Source organism: Heptranchias perlo, chromosome 5, assembly GCF_035084215.1.
Source record: "Heptranchias perlo isolate sHepPer1 chromosome 5, sHepPer1.hap1, whole genome shotgun sequence".
Classification (NCBI taxonomy): domain Eukaryota; kingdom Metazoa; phylum Chordata; class Chondrichthyes; order Hexanchiformes; family Hexanchidae; genus Heptranchias; species Heptranchias perlo.
In genome coordinates this window covers 11,530,042-11,548,405 of record NC_090329.1, presented here as the reverse complement: position 1 = coordinate 11,548,405, position 18,364 = coordinate 11,530,042, and positions in this window count along the sequence as shown.

Below are 18,364 nucleotides of genomic sequence, written 5' to 3'. Positions count from 1 at the left end.
CTCTGTCACTAGGGGCTCAATTGCAGAATGTCCCTGGCAGTTTCACATGCTCTGTGGTAGACTGCAGTGACAAGACGCTGTCATGCATGACTGTACAGATGCATGTAGCTTGACCCTGTTTCGCAAAGTGTTTCTCATCTGAGCCAAAAGGCAGTTGAATCCAGGCCACTTCTTAAGTGTATCTGATCTGTAGAGCTCCACATATTAACTGATCTCCATGGGCAGATCTGCTAACGGGGCAATGGGAATTAAAAAGAAAAACCAGGCACGGTTTGCCAGGTTCCTCAGCAAAAGTGCTCTGAGCCTCCCACTCCCATGCTGCTGTGCTCCTGCAGTCAGGCCCTGCCTGAGGAATAGACAGTACTGCAGGTACCGACTGAAGGAAGAGGGCAGCACGGCTGGGCGGGGGAGACGAATGTTAACCCAGTGTGCTCCTGCTGAGAAAGCTGGCAGCGCTGTCAATAGGTTTTTCTTTCAAAAAGTAAATTCCCACAACCCCACCAGCGGTTTCTGCAGGGTTTTCCCCCCCCCCCCAACAGGTGAGTGCTTTTCATGAATAACACGCACCTCACCTTACCTGACCTGGCTGTGTTAGGTCTGGGAGCAGGAACAAGGATAACCACAGCAGAGGTTACCAGCTAACTTTGGAGAAACCAATTGGGCCAAGCTCACAAAGGCTGAGCCCGGGGAATGCTAGTATTCCTGCCCTGCCAATTGACTGAAACCCATGCAGAAGGCCACCTGTCAGGAGGCTCTCAAGCTGTCCGCTTTTGACCACTATTATACTTGAGGCAGTTTAAATTTTTGTGCAAGTTTAGCATTGTATTGCTGAGCACTTGGACAAGTGTGGATTGATTAGGGAAAGTCAGCACGGAATTGTTAAAGGCAAATCGTGTTTAACTAACTTGATTTGAGTTTTTTGATGAGGTAACAGAGAGGGTTGATGAGGACAACGTGGTTGATGTTGTGTATATGGACTTCCAAAAGGTGTTTGATAAAGTGCCACATAATAGGCTTGTCAGCAAAGTTGAAGCCCATGGAATAAAAGGGGCAGTGGATAAGTGATAGGAAACAGAGAGTAGTGGTGAACGGTTGTTTTTCGGACTGGAGGAAGGTATACAGTGGTGTTCCCCAGAGGTTGGTACTAGGACGACAGCTTTTCATGATATATATTAATGACTTGGACTTGGGTGTACAGGGCACAATTTCAAAATTTGTAGATGACACAAAACTTGGAGGTATAACGAACAGTGAGGAGGATAGTGATAGACTTCAAGAGGATATAGACAGGCTGGTGGAATGGGCAGTCACATGGCAGATGAAATTTAACGCAAAGAGGTGCAAAGTCGTACATTTTGGTAGGAAGAACGAGGAGAGGCAATATAAACTAAAGGATACAATTCTAAAGGGGGTGCAGGAACAGAGAGACCTGGGGGGGTACATGTGCACAAATCTTTGAAGGTGACAAGGCAGGTTGAGAAAGCAGTTAAAAAAGCATATGGGATCCTGGGCTTTATAAATAGAGGCATAGGGCTTGATATTAGGAGAGAGGCGGGTTGGCAGCGGGGGGTCGACTGGGCACATGGGTAACGCGCCCAGTGAAATCGGGGTGCTCCGCATGCGATCGCAGCCTAATTGAAGGTACTTACGCGTGCTTCCGGGTTTCCCATTCCAGACCTGAGCAGTGGGCGCACTGCGCACCCGCATTACAGGCTGTCAGCAGGAGGAGCCCTATTTAAAGGGGCAGTCCTCCAATGCTCCTCCTGCAGCAAACAACCAAAGTGGCAGCATGGAGCAGCCCAGAGGCAAGGCTGCTCCAAGGTTCTCAGACTCCTCACTCCAGGTGCTGCTCGATGGGGTGAGGAGGAGGAGGGAAACATTTTTCCCAGCGGACGGGAGGAAGATGCCTCCCTCTGCCACCAAGAAGGTTTGGCTCGAGGTGGCAGAGGAGGTCAGCAACAGCAGTAACATCTCCCGAACCTGGGCCCAGTATAGGAAGCACTTTAATGACCTAACCAGGTCAGCCAAAGTGAGTATACTTACACATTCTCCCACACTCTGCCTTCCACATCACCTTCACCACCACACAACTCCTTCTGCACTGCCACCACAACGCCCTCGCATCACTCCTCACATCCACTCAACCATCATCCTCACCTTGCTGTACTTACTCACCGCCCCAGTTCCCATTCGAGCACTACCACGCAACCCAATCCTCATACAATCTCATGGCTATGTCTCACATGCACCCTCCCATGCATCTCCCTCACAGTCACCCCCACCCCCACCAATGCATGCAGCGGGTCACTATGCAACCATCGCTCAATCACGCCTCTCTGTGTTTTGCCTTGATAGGAGAAGAGATGCCAGAAGGCCCAGGAGAGGGATAATGGCGAAAGGGGACATGGAAGTGGGGACGCCACTCAAAGCGCTTCCACGTCTCACCCGTTGCCCCTCTCTCAACCAGTACCCGCAATGCTACCTCCTCTCCAGGTGGTCGAGTCCGCCCCTGCACAGGTGCAGGTGGAGCAGTCTTTGGAGGGGCCCTCACGGGCACCAAAAGCCAGAAGGCATAGGACCAAAGCATCTAATCGGTCAGGGCATGAACAAGAGCAACCTGCCACTACCTCTGCTGCAGCCACAGGGGAAACACCACGTAGGAGTAGTAGGGAGCGTAAACCAAACGTTTTGTGAGCACAAAGGGGATGCATAAGAGTGATTGACTGACGATTTGTCATGTTTTTTATTTATATTTGTTTTCTTTCACATTCACAATAAATCTTATTATTATCACCACTACTGCCATGTCTTGCCCATTCTTGACTGGCTTGTGCAATAAGTCCCTTTCATGAGGTTCACAATGAACACGCATACTTGATGCCACCCATTGTGTCACTGCAGAGTGGGTGTAGGTGTATTTGCAGGGCTCTTTTGTGCAGACGACTGAGAGACGTCGGCGATGTCCCCGGTGGTACCCTGGAAGGATCCGGAGGAGAAGTTGATGAGGGCAGTGGTGACTTTGACAGCGACAGGTAAGAAGATGGTGCTCGGGCCAGCCGAGAGCAGCTCGGCATCAAGGAGGCTGCAGATGTCCACGACTACATGTCGAGTGACTCTGAACCTCCGTGTGCAATGCTCCTCAGGAAGCTGAGCCTCGATCTGTAGACCCTGTGGCGACGGTAGTGCCTTCTGCGACGCACCTGTCTCTGCGGTTGCCCTCGCGGTTGTGGAGGTCCACGTGTCTGAGGTGGACGGCGTGGCTGGGGAGGTTGCAATGCTGTTCGTCCTCCGAGGAGGTCATGACCGCAGCTACGGCGGCCCCCATCCGGAAGATGTTCGTTTGAGGGGGTCCGCAAGGTAGGTAAATGTGTCTGCACAGCGGAGTTGAAGTTCAAAGTTGGTGAATTTTAGTGTTAGGAGGAGGGTGGTGGAGGCCAAACTTTGTCCAAAGTGACAGAGTGGCCTCCTGCAATGAGTGAGGGTCTCCCCCCCCAGACCTGTCAAATGGACCTTTGCAGCTGCCACAGGCTGGTGGCTGCAACACGTCCGTTTCAACTGGGAGTGTTTCCCCCAGTATGGGAAACAGTCCCAGTTGACATGAAAATCCCACCCCTCCTAAAATATCCTCCCAATCAGGTCTGCAAGCGACCTGAACTATCAAATTAATTGCTTTAAGTGGGATCCCGCTGGCTTTAATTGCCGGTGGGAGTCCCGCATGCGGGGGCTGCGCACGCATCTAAGCGCCTCATTGGGGAACCCGGAAGTGGGTGGGTTGGAGCCGCCCCGGGAATCCCGAATTTTCAGAGCCCCCCCACCACGAGCGCACCCGCTCGGCCATCCTAAAATTGACCCCATAGAGTACAAAAGCAAGGAGGTTATGATGACCCTTTATAAAACACTGGTTCGGCCACAACTGGAGTTTTGTGTCCAGTTCTGGGCACCACACTTTAGGAAAGATGTGAAGGCCTTAGAGAGGGTGCAGAAGAGATTTACTAGAATGATTCCAGGATTGAGCGACTTCAGTTGCACATATTGACTGGAGAAGCTGGTGTTGTTCTCCTTAAAGCAAAGAAGGGTGAGAGGAGATTTGATAGAGGTATTCTAAATCATGAAGGGTCTGGACAGAGTAGATAGAGAGAAACTGTTCCCGTTGGCGAAAGGGTCAAGAACCAGAGGACAAAGATTTAAGGTGATTGGCAAAAGAACCAAAGGTGACATGAGAAGAAACTTTTTTATATTGCGAGGTGTTTGTGATCTGGAATGCGCTGCCTGAGGAGGTGGTGGAGGCAGATTCAACCGTGGCTTTCAAAAGGGAACTGGATAAATACTTGAAGGGGAAAGGGCGGAGAAGTGGGACTAGCTGGATAGCCAGTATCGACTCGATGGGCCGAATGGCCTCCTTCCGTGCTGTAACCATTCTATGATTCTATAAATGCAAGTCTTTCTTTCTATTGACTCTGTGCATTGTGCTGGTTGCCATGACACCTATCACCTCCAAGAAAAGAAAATGTCCTAAAATGAAAGAGATAAGACCCATTTGAATTAATTTGTTTTAAGAAGATGGTGAACATACTGCCTGGTGTGGGGACCGAGCCTTATGGTGAGGTTCTCTACTGAATTAGCTGGAGCAGCAGAAGCAGACACTCCAATTGGTCTCTGTGTTCCTGGGCTCAGGTGGAGAAAAATCAACCATAATTCTTGCTCCTGATTGCGATCAAATCAGACCCATGATGGGAAGTTGGGATGCGAAAGCAATTCTTTAATTTCAAATTAAATATTTTATTTTTCTTTTTTTAAAAAAAACCCTGATCATGTCGCTCCCATTAAACATTACCTTGCTTTAACTGCATCCGTTCCAAGTTCAAAATTAAGGAAGCTCACAATCACTTTTTTTTCACTCCATAAATTTCAAGTCAGCATTGCGACTACAGAAGATTGTGAACTCCCTTTGTCAACAGCGTATTGAACTGAACCAATTAGAGTGAGTTAATATTTGATGAAAGCATGGCGTGGTCTTTGTCAGATTAATAACAGCTGGACCTTGAGATAACGGGGGAGAATTTTGAGTAGTGCCAGTTTACAGCACGAAATGCATTGCAGCGCAGGCCCCAAGACGTCAGCCCTAGGCCTGTTCAAAAGTGGGCCTCGGACCTCATCTGTATTAAACCGAAGACTAGCACACACCAATCTCTTCCCCCCCCCCCAACCCTTGACTCAGGGCCCCTGTCAGAACCCGACTGACTCCACATTAATTCCACGGGCCACTGCCGGCCGCACACCCAGACTCTCTTGAGGACCTGAGCCGGCCAATCTTGCAGCCCCCCCCACCCCCGAGGACCGGCGAGCTACCTCTGGGGCCGCAACATGCACCCACGGCTCGACAGTTAAACAAATGAAGCCGGCACATCCACTGACCGCCAGCCTCATTCGGGCACGATCCAATTTCTAGGCCATTATCTGTATTGGCTAACCCATCAGGAGATCTTCTGAAATGAAGGCCCAAGACTCAGAATGTGACTCTAAAGGCTTTGTTCCAGGCCTGACCTAAGAAACATCTCTCCTCACAATGATGAAACTGCTATCCACGTTCCTATTCTACTCGGGTGAAAGGAATAATTAATATTACAATCACCTGTTGAGAAATAACTGGAGGCTTCTATTAAAAAAAAGCTGGCCTCCGCTTCAATGGAAGTGAGATGTATCTTTCATTATCAGCCCTAGGGTCTTTAAATCACTCTGGTCATCTGTGTTTTTGGTCACAGTGGCGAGACAAGGCTCTGTGGGGCTGATTTATGAGACATGAGCACAAAATCTCGACTGACACTCAAGTACAGTACTGAGGGAGTGCTGCACTGTCGGAAGGGCCGTCTTTCAGATGAGACGTTAAATCAAAGCCCTGTCTGCCCTCTCAGGTGGACATTAAATATCCCATTGCACTATTTCGAAGAAGAGCATGGGAGTTCTCCCCGGTGTCCTGGCCAATATTTATCCCTCAACCGACATCACTACAACAGATGATCTGGTCATCATCACATTGCTGTTTGTGGGACCTTACTGTGTGCAAATTGGCTGCTGCGTTTCCTACATTACTGCCTCATTCGCTGTAAAGCGCTTTGGGACATCCTGAGGTCATGAAAGGCGCTATATAAGGGTCAAGGACAGAATCTATTTGGTTAGAGTTAAGAAACAATAGAGCTGCCATCACACTACTGTGGGTAGTCTATAGGCCACCAACTAGTGGGAAGCATATAGAGGAGCACATTTGAAGGAAGATTTCAGAGGTGTGCAAGAACCATAGAGTAGTGATAATGGGGGACATCAACTATCCTAATATAGACTGGGATGGTAATAGTGTAAAGGGCAAAGAGGGGGAGGAGTTTCTGAAGTGTGTTCAGGAGAATTTTCTTGATCAGTATGTTTCCGGCCCAGCGAGGAAGGAGGCATTACTGGATCTGGTTCTGGGGAATGAGGTGGGTCAAGTGGAGCAAGTGTCAGTGAGGGAACATTTAGGGAACAGTGATCATAGTATCATAAGGTTTAGATTCGCTACGGAAAAGGACAAGGACCACTCCAAAGTAAAAATACTCAATTGGAGAATTTCAATGGGATGAGAACGGATCTAGCCCAGGTAAATTGGAATCAAAGACTGACAGGCAAAACTGTAATTGAAGAATGGGCGTCCTTTAAAGAGGAGATGGTTCAGGTACAGTCTAGGTACATTCCCACGAGGGGGAAAGGGAGGGCAACTAAAGCCAGAGCTCCCTGGATGACAAAAGAGGTAGAGAGTAAGATGAAGCAGAAAAAGGGGCCGTATGACAGATGTCAGGTTGATAACACAAGTGAGAACCAGGCTGAATATAGAATGTTCGGAGGGGAGGCGAAAAAGGAAATAAGAGGGGCGAAGAGAGAGAATGAGAATAGATTGGCGGCTAACATAAAAGGGAATCCAAAAGTCTTCTATAGGCCTGTAAACAGTAAATGGGTAGTAAGAGGAGGGGTGGGTCCAATTAGGGACCAAAAAGGAGATCTACACATGGAGGCAGAGGGCATGGCTGTGGTACTAAATGAGTACTTTGCATCTGTCTTTACCAAGGAAGAAGATGCTGCCAAAGTCACAGTAAGTGAACAGATAGTTGAGATATTGGATGGGCTAAAAATTGATAAAGAGGAGGTTATAGAAAGGCTAGCTGTAATTAAAGTAGATAGGTCACCCAGTCCGGATGGGATGTATCCTAGGTTGCTGAGGGAAGTAAGGGTGGAAATTGCAGAGGTACTGGCCATAATCTTCCAATCCTCCTTAGATATGGGGGTGGTGCCAGAGGACTGGAGAATTGCAAGTGTTACACCCTTGTTCAAAAAAGGGTGTAAGGATAAACCCAGCAACTACAGGCCAGTCAGTTTAACCTCGCTCGTGGGAAAACTTTTAGAAACGATAATCCAGGACAGAATTAACAGTCACTTGGACAAGTATGGATTAATTAAGGAAAGCCAGCATGGATTGTTAAAGGCAAATCGTGTTTAACCAACTTGATTGAGTTTTTTGACGAGGTAACAGAGAGGGGAGATGAGGGCAATGCGGTTGATGTGGTGTATATGGACTTCCAAATTGGCTAAGTAATAGGAAACAGAGCGCAGTGGTGAATGGTTGTTTTTTGGACTCGAGGAAGGTATACACTGATGTTCCACAGGGGTCGGTACTAGGACCACTGCTTTTCTTGATATATATTAATGACTTGGACTTGGATGTACAGGGCACAATTTCAAAATTTGCAGATGACATAAAACTTGGAAGGGTAGTGAACAGTGAGAAGGATAGTGATAGACTTCAAGAGGATATTGACAAGCTGGTGGAATGGGCGGATACGTGGCAGATGAAATTCAATGCAGAAAAGTGTGAAGTGATACATTTCAGTAGGAAAAACGAGGAGAGGCAATATAAACTAGAGGGCACAATTCTAAAAGGGGTGCAGGAACAGAGAGATCTGGGGGTATATGTGCACAAATTGTTGAAGGTGGCAGGGCAGGTTGAGAAAGCGGTTAAAAAAGCAGACGGGATCCTGGGCTTTATAAATAGAGGCGTAGAGTACAAAAGTATGGAAGTCATGATGAACCTTTATAAAACACTGGTTCGGCCACAACTAGACTATTGTGTCCAGTTCTGGGCACTCCATTTTAGGAAGGATGTGAAGGCCTTAGAGTGGGTGCAGAAGAGATTTACTAGAATGATTCCAGGGATGAGGGACTCCAGTTACATGCATTGACTGGAGAAGCTGGGTTGTTCTCCTTGGAACAGAGAAGGTTGAGAGGAGATTTGATAGAGGTGTTCAAAATCACGAAGGGCCTGGACAGAGTAGATCGAGAGAAACTGTTCCCGTTGGCGGAAGGGTCGAGAACCCAGAGGACAGAGATTTAAGGTGATTGGCAAAAGAACCAAAGATGATGTGAGGAGAAACTATTTTACACAGCGAGAGGTTATGATCTGGAATGCACAGCCCGAGGGGGTGGTGGAGGCAGATTCAATCATGGCCTTCAAAAGGGAACTGGATAAGTACATGAAGGGAAAAAATTTGCAGGGCTACGGGGAAAGGGCGGGGGAGTGGGACTAAGGGACTAACTGGATTGCTCTTGCAGAGAGCTGGCACGGGCTCGAAGGGCCGAATGGCCTCCTTCTGTGCTTTACCCATTCTATGATTATCTGTGGCACAATGCTCGAAAAATACTGAAAAGAACTGTTAAGGATGCAAACTAATAAATTCAAGTAATGCTTCCTGAAAAAGAACAATGTTAGATAATGTTAGAAGACGCGCCCTGCCTCTGCCACCGAGAAGGCCTGGCTAGAGGTGGCAGAGGAGCTGAGGTGCAGGAGCACCGTGCCAAGGTCATGGGTACAGTGCAGGAAGCTCTTTAATAACCTAACCAGGTCAGGAGAAGTGAGTACAGTTATTGATTCACCTACATCCTGTGGTATACATTACGACCCCCCCCGCCCCCTCCCCCTCCCCCTGCCCCCCGCCTCACCACTCACTCCATGCTGCCAAGCCTTCTCTATCACATCACTCCTCACATCCACTTAAGGCTCATTATCAACTTACCTTCACTTTCTGTGCACTTCCTCCCCTCCCCATTTGCGAACCCACCACTCCCACTACCCCAATCCATTGTCATGAACCTGTCTGATCATCACCCTCTGATGCATCTCTTTCATTGTCAGCCTCACCCAGAGCTATGCATCCATCAGGTGACCCCGTCACCCTCACTCACTCACTCACACGGCTGGTCTCTCTCCCCTTGTAGGAGAAGAGAGCGCAAAATGCATGGGAGTGGAGTCGGACTGGAGGGTGGCCACCACAAACAGTGGACCTGACAAAGGCGGAGGAGGAGGCCTTGGAGCGGAGCTGCATGATCCAATGCCTGGCTGTTGGAGAAGGCGAGACTGGTAACCCGCAAATGTCTGGTGATAGAACTTTAACATCCCTCACACACATCTTGAATTGATGTTATCAGTGATTGACCTGTTGCACCTCGGTAAGATCATCCCAAAATAACTTCTGCGATGATTCTTAATATTGCTTTACGTTCTCTTCCAGGGCCTTCACGGATTGCTGAAGCAGCAGACAACGTGGACGAGGGTGATTCCTCAGAGGTGCTCCATGTCTCTGAGGGCGCACCGTCACATCATATCCAGCCAAGCGCCAGCGCAGATACTCACACCTCGGTGGGTCCAGTTAGACAGATAGCTGGGTTGTCACCTGGTGATTCACAACTCACAAGTGAGCACGAGCAGACAATGGGGCAGGGGCAGCTGTGGAGGGTCCGTTTCGGTGGGCGCACTCCTCCCCTAGCTCTGCTCAGCTGGACGCAAATGCTGAACCCCGGGGGGCATCGTTTAGAAGGAGAATGATCGAGGTACTGGAAGACGTGACACACACACACTCTCCACAATAGCGGAGAGGATGGAGGAGTCCACCTCCAGTATTGGTGGAATGGTGACACAGGTACGTGTGGGAATGTCTGCGATGGAGAGAATGGCAGCCTCCGTTGAGCTTCAAACATGGCTCACAAATTCAGGCTGTGACAACGGCCGTGCAGACTCAGGATGCCACCTTTTCCGCTGCCTTAAACAGTCAGACGGATACTTTAGCCGTGGCCTTACAACGCATCACAGACGTGCTCCAAACTGTTGTCCAGCAGAGTGGTGGGAGTGATGTGGTTGTGGCCCTGGAGAAGGATGATGGCGATAGTGGACATGGAAGTGGGGACTCCACTCAAAGCGGCCCCATGTCTCACCCATTGCCGCCCTCTCAACCAGTACCCGCAATGCTGCCTCCTCTCCCGATGGCCGAGTCTGCCTTTGCACAGGTGCAGGTGGGGGGGGGTAATCTTTGGCGGAGCCCTCACGGGCTCCAAAACCCAGAGGGCGTAGGCCCAGAGCATCTCAGCAGTCAGATCTCGTTGTATCGATGCTGTGCCTCGTTGGTGGCAGGTGTCGTGAGCCACGTCTGCAGGGGGTATATCCATTGTCTCCAATCTTGTCTAAATCTGTCTTGTGGGTGGAAGAGGGCCGGGATGTTGGACTCGTGTAAAATGAAGGAGCCATGGCAGCTGCCAGGGAATTTGGCACACACCTGCAGAAACCTCCTCCGGTGGTCACAAACCAGCTGCACATTGATGGAGTGGTGTCCCTTTTGGTTGATGTGCAGGACTTCGGATTGCTATGTGTATGTAATCACTTGCACTCGTGGGAAGCCAGTCAGAAAGTTGAAGCTGCCTGCCCTCTCAGCCTGGCTGGTGTCGTCGCAGGGGAAGTTGACGTCGTCGGATGCTCTGGCATATACACTTCTGAGCAGATAACTGAAAGATCCTGGTGATGTCACCAGAAGGATCCAGAGGTGAAGAAGTTGAGGGCAGTGGTGACTTTAACTGTGAAGGGCAATGCATGGCCCACCAGGCCCAGCCGGGAGAGACTCTGCATGAAGGAGCGTGAAGATGTCTGAGACCAGCTAGCGACTCAGTCTGAGTTTTCGTAGGCGCTGCTCCTCAGAGAGGTCCAGGAAGCTCAGCCTCTGTCTGTAGACCCCCTTACGTGGGTAGTGCATCCTGCAACCTCGTCCCCTCCATTGGTCCCCTCTCTGCTCTTCTCCAGGTCCTGTGGTGCACCTCTGTCTTGTGTACCTGCAACTCCCAGAACTGCACGCCGTGCCTGCCGCGGATGGTGATGTGCCTCCTCCTTAGATGTACTGTTGAATAAATCCATTGCACCCCCTAATCCCGATGTTGTCACTTTGAGGGGATCCAAAATGTAGGTAAATATGTCTGAACACCAGAATTCTGAGTGTGAACAAAGAAATCTCAGTCTAAACACAAAGAACTCCCAGCCAAAGGTTTGTCTGAGAGAACTGATTGCCCTGCTGAAAAAACTCACCATTTCTTCACACGTCAATCACTGGTTTAAAGATCCAAATGAGGGTCGGCTGCAACTCGCCTCCGTTTCCATGGCGTGTTTCAGAGGCCACGGGAGACACGTTCAGGAGGAGTTAAAATGGCTTGTGTAGTTCAAAGCACAAAAATAATTTAACAGGTTTAGTCAGCTTAAGTACCTCAAGTGGCCCTTTCAATATCGTCCCACCGGCTTTAAGTGCCGGCAAGACTTTCAGGTTTCAGAAGCGGGCACACCCAAACGCATCTGGGTCAAACCCGGAAGTCGGCACGTTGGAGCCGAGATGTGGTCCCACTCCGAAAACGGAGAATTTTCACTCCGCACCCTCCCCCAACCCACCCGTCCTTGGGGGTTAAAATTTACCCCGTAATGTTTTGCAAATGTTGTGATACATATTTGAGTAAGAGAAATGAATGTTTGCAAATGGAAATGGACAATTGGACAGTTGCCAATAAACCCATTTTATGGGGAAAAAAAACTACTTTCAACAAAGATAAGTTACTTTAAAAGCTTTTTAAGAGTTATTCAGGGGACATTGTGTTCACACAATGTTTCATTAATAGCCAGTTTGTCATAGTAAGGGATGGATTAAAGGCAGCTAACATGGTTTGTTTACTTTGAATCCACAAAGCCTGCTTCAGAAATTGTACATTGACATGCTTGTCAGTGCAGATTCACAGAACGATCACATTTAACAAATCCCTGGCATTCAGGCATCCCTTAAGTGTAAATATGAATGTTTAATGCAGAATTGAATAGCATAAGTATATCTGCAGGCATCATTAAAATCAGGTTTTCACCATTAAATTCACTGCATTATTGAGATGGTGAATCGGCATAAAAATGATTTCATCCTGAATTTTAGGAAAAATAAAGAAAATGACACATTGTTTTCAGAACAAGCCATCAGGTCTGGAGATGGGCACACGTCGTGCGCTGTACATGCCGAGATGACATCGCTCGGCCCGACTTCTGGCAGGATAAGAAATGAAGGCTGCAGAATTTGGATTTTCTTTTTAAGGGTATCTGGATCGTCTTTGGGTCTCGTTGTGAGGACAATTGTCTTTATACTGTGGCAAAGGTCAGTCTTTCATTCCTAATTAGGTATGAAGTGAGGACAGCACTGTACCCTTGCTTGATTTCTTGAGTTTTAACGATGTTCAAAATAAAACCTGATTTTTATCTTAATTTACCTGTGCTTTTTGGAGTCCGATTCTTCCCCTTTTCTTTTAACAATAAAAATAAAATCTGAGAATATGCAAAAATAAAGCCTGGTTTTTAAATTGGCAACTTAAAAAAAACGGACCTTAGTGACATGTACTGATCGAGCTCACTCAATCATCAAGGTGCTGATTCAGGAAAGGATTTGATGATTTTTGGACTTTTCCCCATTCCAAATCTCAGAACTTGGCTCAGGTGGTAGCACTCCAGCCCTGAGTCAGAACATTATGGGTTCCAGCCTGATGTATTTCCGATGTATTCCTGCTCCAGAAATTTGAGCACATAATCTCAGCGCACAATTGAGGGAGTGCTGCACTGTCGGAGACGTCGTCTTTCAGATGAGATGTTAAACTGAGGCCCTGACTGCCTTTAAATGTTTTAATATCTTAAACAGAAAACAGAGAGTAGGGGTTAAAGGTGGCTACTCAGACTGGCAAAAGGTGGGAGGTGGTGTTCCACAGAGATCGGTGTTGGGACCACTGTTGTTCACAATTTACATTAACGATTTGGATTCGGGAATCAGAAGTACAATTTCCAAACTTGTGGACACCAAATTGGGGGTTTAGTTAATACAAAGGAAGAATGTTTCAAAATGCAAGATAACATTAATAAACTTGCAGAATGGGCGTGTAATTGGCAAATTAATTTCAATATCGATAAGTGTGAGGTGGTGCATTTTGGTAGGAAGAATAAGGAGGCCACATACTGCTTGGATAATAAGTCTAAATGGGATAGATGAGCAAAGGGATCATTGGGTACAGATGCACAAATCACTAAAAGTAGCGACGCAGGTTAATAAGGCCGTAAAAAAGGCAAACCAAGCACTGGTTCATTTCTAGAGGGATAGAATTGAAAAGCAAAAAAGTTATATTAAACTTGCATAGAACCTTGGTTAGACCACACTTGGAGTACTGTGAACAGTTCTGATCTCCTTATGATAGAAAGGATATAGAGCCATTGGAGAGGGTGCAAATAAGATTCACAAGGATGGTACCAGAACTGAGAGGTTAAACTTATCAGGAAAGTGGAACAGGCTGGGGCTCTTTTCTCTAGAAAAGAGAAGGCTGAGGGATGACCTGATAGAGGTCTTTAAGATAATGACAGGGCTTGATAGGGTAGACATAGAGAAAGTGTTTCCACCTCTGGGGGAGTCCAAAACCACAGGTCATTAATATAAAATAGTCACTAATAAATCCAATAGGGAATTCAGGAGAAACTTCTTTACCCAAAGGGTGGTAAGAATGTGGAACGCACTACCACAAGGAGCAGTTGAGGTGAATAGTATAGATGCATTTAAGGGGAAGCTCGATAAGTACATGAGGGAGAAAGGAATAGAAGGGTATGCTGATAGGATTAGATGAAGTAGGGAGGGAGGAGGCTCGTGTGGAGCATAAATGCTGGCATAGACTAGTTGGGCCGAAAGGCCTGCTTCTGTTCTGTAGTTTCGATAACTTGATACCATCTGCGAACTTAGACAAGCTATCAGCTTTCTGCAATTCCATCCCTGAAAGTTATGAGCTGTTTAAATTGTACCATTAGTACACATTAGAATTAGGAAGTGCACATCATGAATGTTCCTACCATCCAGTATCTAATACTACACAGCTAGTATAATGAATAGTCCGAATTACAAAAGAGCGACACTGAAGATTTGTTTTGCCACAATGGGTAGAATCAGTGTCCAGAGGTTCTGCAGCTGTTGCTTATAAATGGCTTTCTCCCCCACTTTAGAACTCTTGTAACCAATAATGGATTTAGAGTGACCCAGATAATCTTATTTATAACACAACTTTTCCCGTTAGATTTTAACCTTAATATTCTAAACCTATTTTTGGATAAATTGTAGTCTGTTTCTTGTGTGAAAATAGTAAATGCAGGTCACAACAGGATGCTCATTTACCCACAGCCAATACTTCAGCCACTATATTGAATTAACAGATACTGTACTTAAGTAACCAAGGATAATCCCCTCCAGTACTGATCTTACAAACCCATCCATTGGTGCTATGAATTACACAGCAACAATTCTGACATTCACCCACTTTTTTTTTTCCAATTGGTTTTTTAAAAAAAGCAGCTTCTATTCTGTAAAGCCGACATGATAAGGGTAGAACAACTTCAATATTAGTGTCATTTGTTTCAACGTTAACGCAGTCAACATTTATTTAACATTGGTACTCAGTTCAATGCAAGCAAGATTCTGTTTGAAATAATATAGGCCTGGACTTTCAGATGGAGGTGTATCTCCGGCAGGGCGGGTCTTGCACCCACCCCAGAGATGCCCCCTCTGATTTCAGATGATTTTCCATCCTTGAGGTAATGTGGACGCAGGAAGTGGGCTCCCCGACTTCTACCAGGGAGTTGTGCCAAACTGAGGGTGGAGATTTGGGGGGCCATCACAGCCAAAAGAAGAAGGTAGCTGCCCAGATGCCTGAAGCTCCTGGAACCTGTGCACAGCCACATTCTCAGAGCACTATCATGGGACCCTTGATCATCACTCCTCCTAGGCTTCCTCCACCGTCTGTTGAATGCTGGATCCTAACAGATGACCCAAGTATCCAACGTTCAATTGGGGGGAAACCCACATACATACTGGCATATTTTAGGTTGCCAAGTCCAGCCACCGGGAAATGGGGGGGTGGGGGCGAAGAGGGGTGACACAGTGGAATATGTCTCGGAGGCAGAAAGTTTCTCAGTCTACCTAAGCTCTGATGAAAAATTGGCATGAAGAGGTGGAAAATCCAGCCTGTAATATTATTGATCTAGTTGAAAGGTGTGGTAATGCAGGAAATGCACTCCTTCCTCAAACAAGACACCCTTAATCCCTCTGTCCTCTCTACCTGCTGACCCACCTCCGACTTCCCTTTCCTTCCTAAGGTGCTCAAACGTGCCATTGCCACTCAGCTTCTTGCCCACCACTCTTACCAGTCCTCATTCACATTTCTACTGTCAGTTTGCACCCTGTCCACAGACACCAATATTATCCCTTATGACTACAGTCATGCAGTGCTATCCCTATTTGTTCTCTTTGACCTCTGCAACGTTCAACATAGTTGACCACTCCATTGTCCTCCGTAGCCTCTCCTCTGTGCTCTTTCTCCGTGTCACTTGCTTGGTTTCATTCCTACCTGTTCCAATGCAGCCAGCACATCTTCATCCCTCGGACATGTCTAAGGGTTCCAACCTTGGCCCCTTACTTGTTCTTATCTACTTTCTGACCCTCGGTAATACCATTTGTAAGCATGGACTGTACTCAGATGTATGCCGACAGCCAGCTCTACTTCTCTGCCTCTGCCACTGCTAAAGGCTGAGGAATAATCAACAAAATATCACTAAACTGAAACAATCCTGTCTAATTCCTACTAAAAGCTCCACAGCCCAACCTTTCTTTTGCTGCTTGCTCAGGCTGAACCTGATGGTGTGCAACTTCAATGTTGTGTTTGAGTCTGAGCTTCAAACTCTCCACCCCAGCCATCAAGACTGACGAATTCCAAGTTCACAATATCGCTCGTCTCCACCCTTACCTTGATCTCGTTGCCATTGTTTCTTCTTCACCTTCGAGTTTGATTACTGCAACGCTCTCTTAATCAGCCTCCTGATTCCACCCTTCACATTGCAACACCTCATCTACAAGTCCCTTTGTGACCTTGATCCTCTCTGCCTTTACAATCTCCCACAGTCCTACGTGTCAGCACACACCATCTGCTCTTCCAACTTTGGTCTCCTTTGCATCCCCCTACCTCTCTGCCCCATCTCCAACTCATTTGTCTCTAATATCCTAGAATGCGTAAATATCACTCGGCTCAGTGCTCACTTTTTCTGTCGGGTTTCCTTCCTGCTAACAGCACAATCACCCCCCTGGCCAGAGTCACCAATGAAGTCCTTTGTGACTGCATCTGCAGCAAATTAACTGTCCTTGTGCTCTTCAACTTCTCTGTGGCTTCATCCCTCTCCAGCACACCACCTTCTCACAGCTCTAAAAGACCAAAGCAATTTTGTTCAGTTCCCTTCAGAAACTCCACACCCAAGACCCAGTTCCATCCCTCTCCTGTTGCTGGCCAATATTTTATGAACTTGATGATGTACAACATTTGTGTCTTGTTTGATCCCGAGTTAAGATTCAAACCCTATATCCTATCTATCACCAAGACATTCTATCTTCAGCTTGGTTAACAATGCCTGTCTCACCCTACACCTTTATCACCTCTAAAGCATTGATTTAAAAATCATGTATAAATTCCTCCATGGTCTTCCCCCTCCCCCCACCTACTTCTCCAGCCGTACATCTCAGCTCCTTGTTCTCTCTCCTGGACTCTGGCCTATTGTGTGTCCCCTTTCCTCTCTCCATTCCACCTGAAGCCATCATGACCCTGCATTCATGAACCTCTCCATCTTACGACATCTTTTCCCACCTTCAAAAGCCTTAAAACCTGTCTCTTGGTCTTTGGTTCTGTCTTCCGCTTCATGTCTATTTAGTCCTCCCTCTTTTTTCATGAAGCACTTTGGGATATTTTGCTACGTTAAAATTGGGCAAGCTGTGGTTTTATGACAGTTACTTTCAAAGGATGTATGACTCTGAAACGCTGATTGGAAACTCACGTCAAATCTGAACTGTTGAAAACATTTGTTGTGAAACAAAGTTCTTGGTTCTCTGCAAGATTCAACAAATGTACCAAAAGCACAGGGCATTGTCAGTTTTGCATTCATACAAGACTCGTCTACACCCTATTTACTGTCTTACTTATAATCAATGTCTCAGAACAATCAACAATCTGCTCTAAAATAAAATGCAGGGAGAGCAATCAAGCCATAGTATTTCTTAGGGCCATGACACTATTATCTGTTTCTTATACTAATTGATCTTGACATAGATTCTCTGCCAGTAATAAACTTTCCCAAATTTTCTCAACAAAAAGACCATAATTAATTTTCCAGTGCAACCTGGGGCATTGTCTTTTTAAAAAATAAAGAGTATCATGCTCAGAAGACAGTGGGGTTAATGAAGATTTCTCTTATTTGAGAGGAACAAATGCAGATGAACCAATTTCAGTAACTTGAGTTGATTCACTGACCTACATTTGCTCCCGGTCCACCAATGCTTCGATTTTAAAATTCTGATCCTCGTGTTCAAATCCCTCCACGGCCTCGTCCCACTCTATTTCTGTAACCTCCTCCAGCCCTACAACCCTCCAAAAGCTCCATGTCCCTCCAACTCTGACCTCTTGTGCATCCCCCACTTCCTTTACCCCACCATTGGCAGCTATGCCTTCAAGTGTCTTAGGCCCGGAGCTCTGGAATTCCCTCCCAAAACCTCCGCTTCTGTATCTCTAACTCTAACTCTCTCCTCTTTAAGACTGCTTAAAACCTACCTCTTTGAACAAGCTTTTGGTCACCTGTCCTAATGTCTCCTTCTTCGGCTTGGTGTCAACGTTTGTCTGATTACTACATTAAAAGGTATTATATAAATGCACGTGGTTGTTGTTTCTTTCCAGGGTGTGTAGTGGAAAGCTCTGTGGGAAACCAGTCTTTTAGATGCGAGTGAAGAGAAGTTAATTTGGTTTCACCAAAAGTATGTCTCTGTTTTGCTTATTCTGTTACTTTCCCAAGGCTTTTCACCTTCAGGTATGGTGCTCTCTCACTGGAAAGTAGTAATTAAGAATGACAAATTTAAATGCACTGCATTTCTAACGTTACAAAAATTATTAT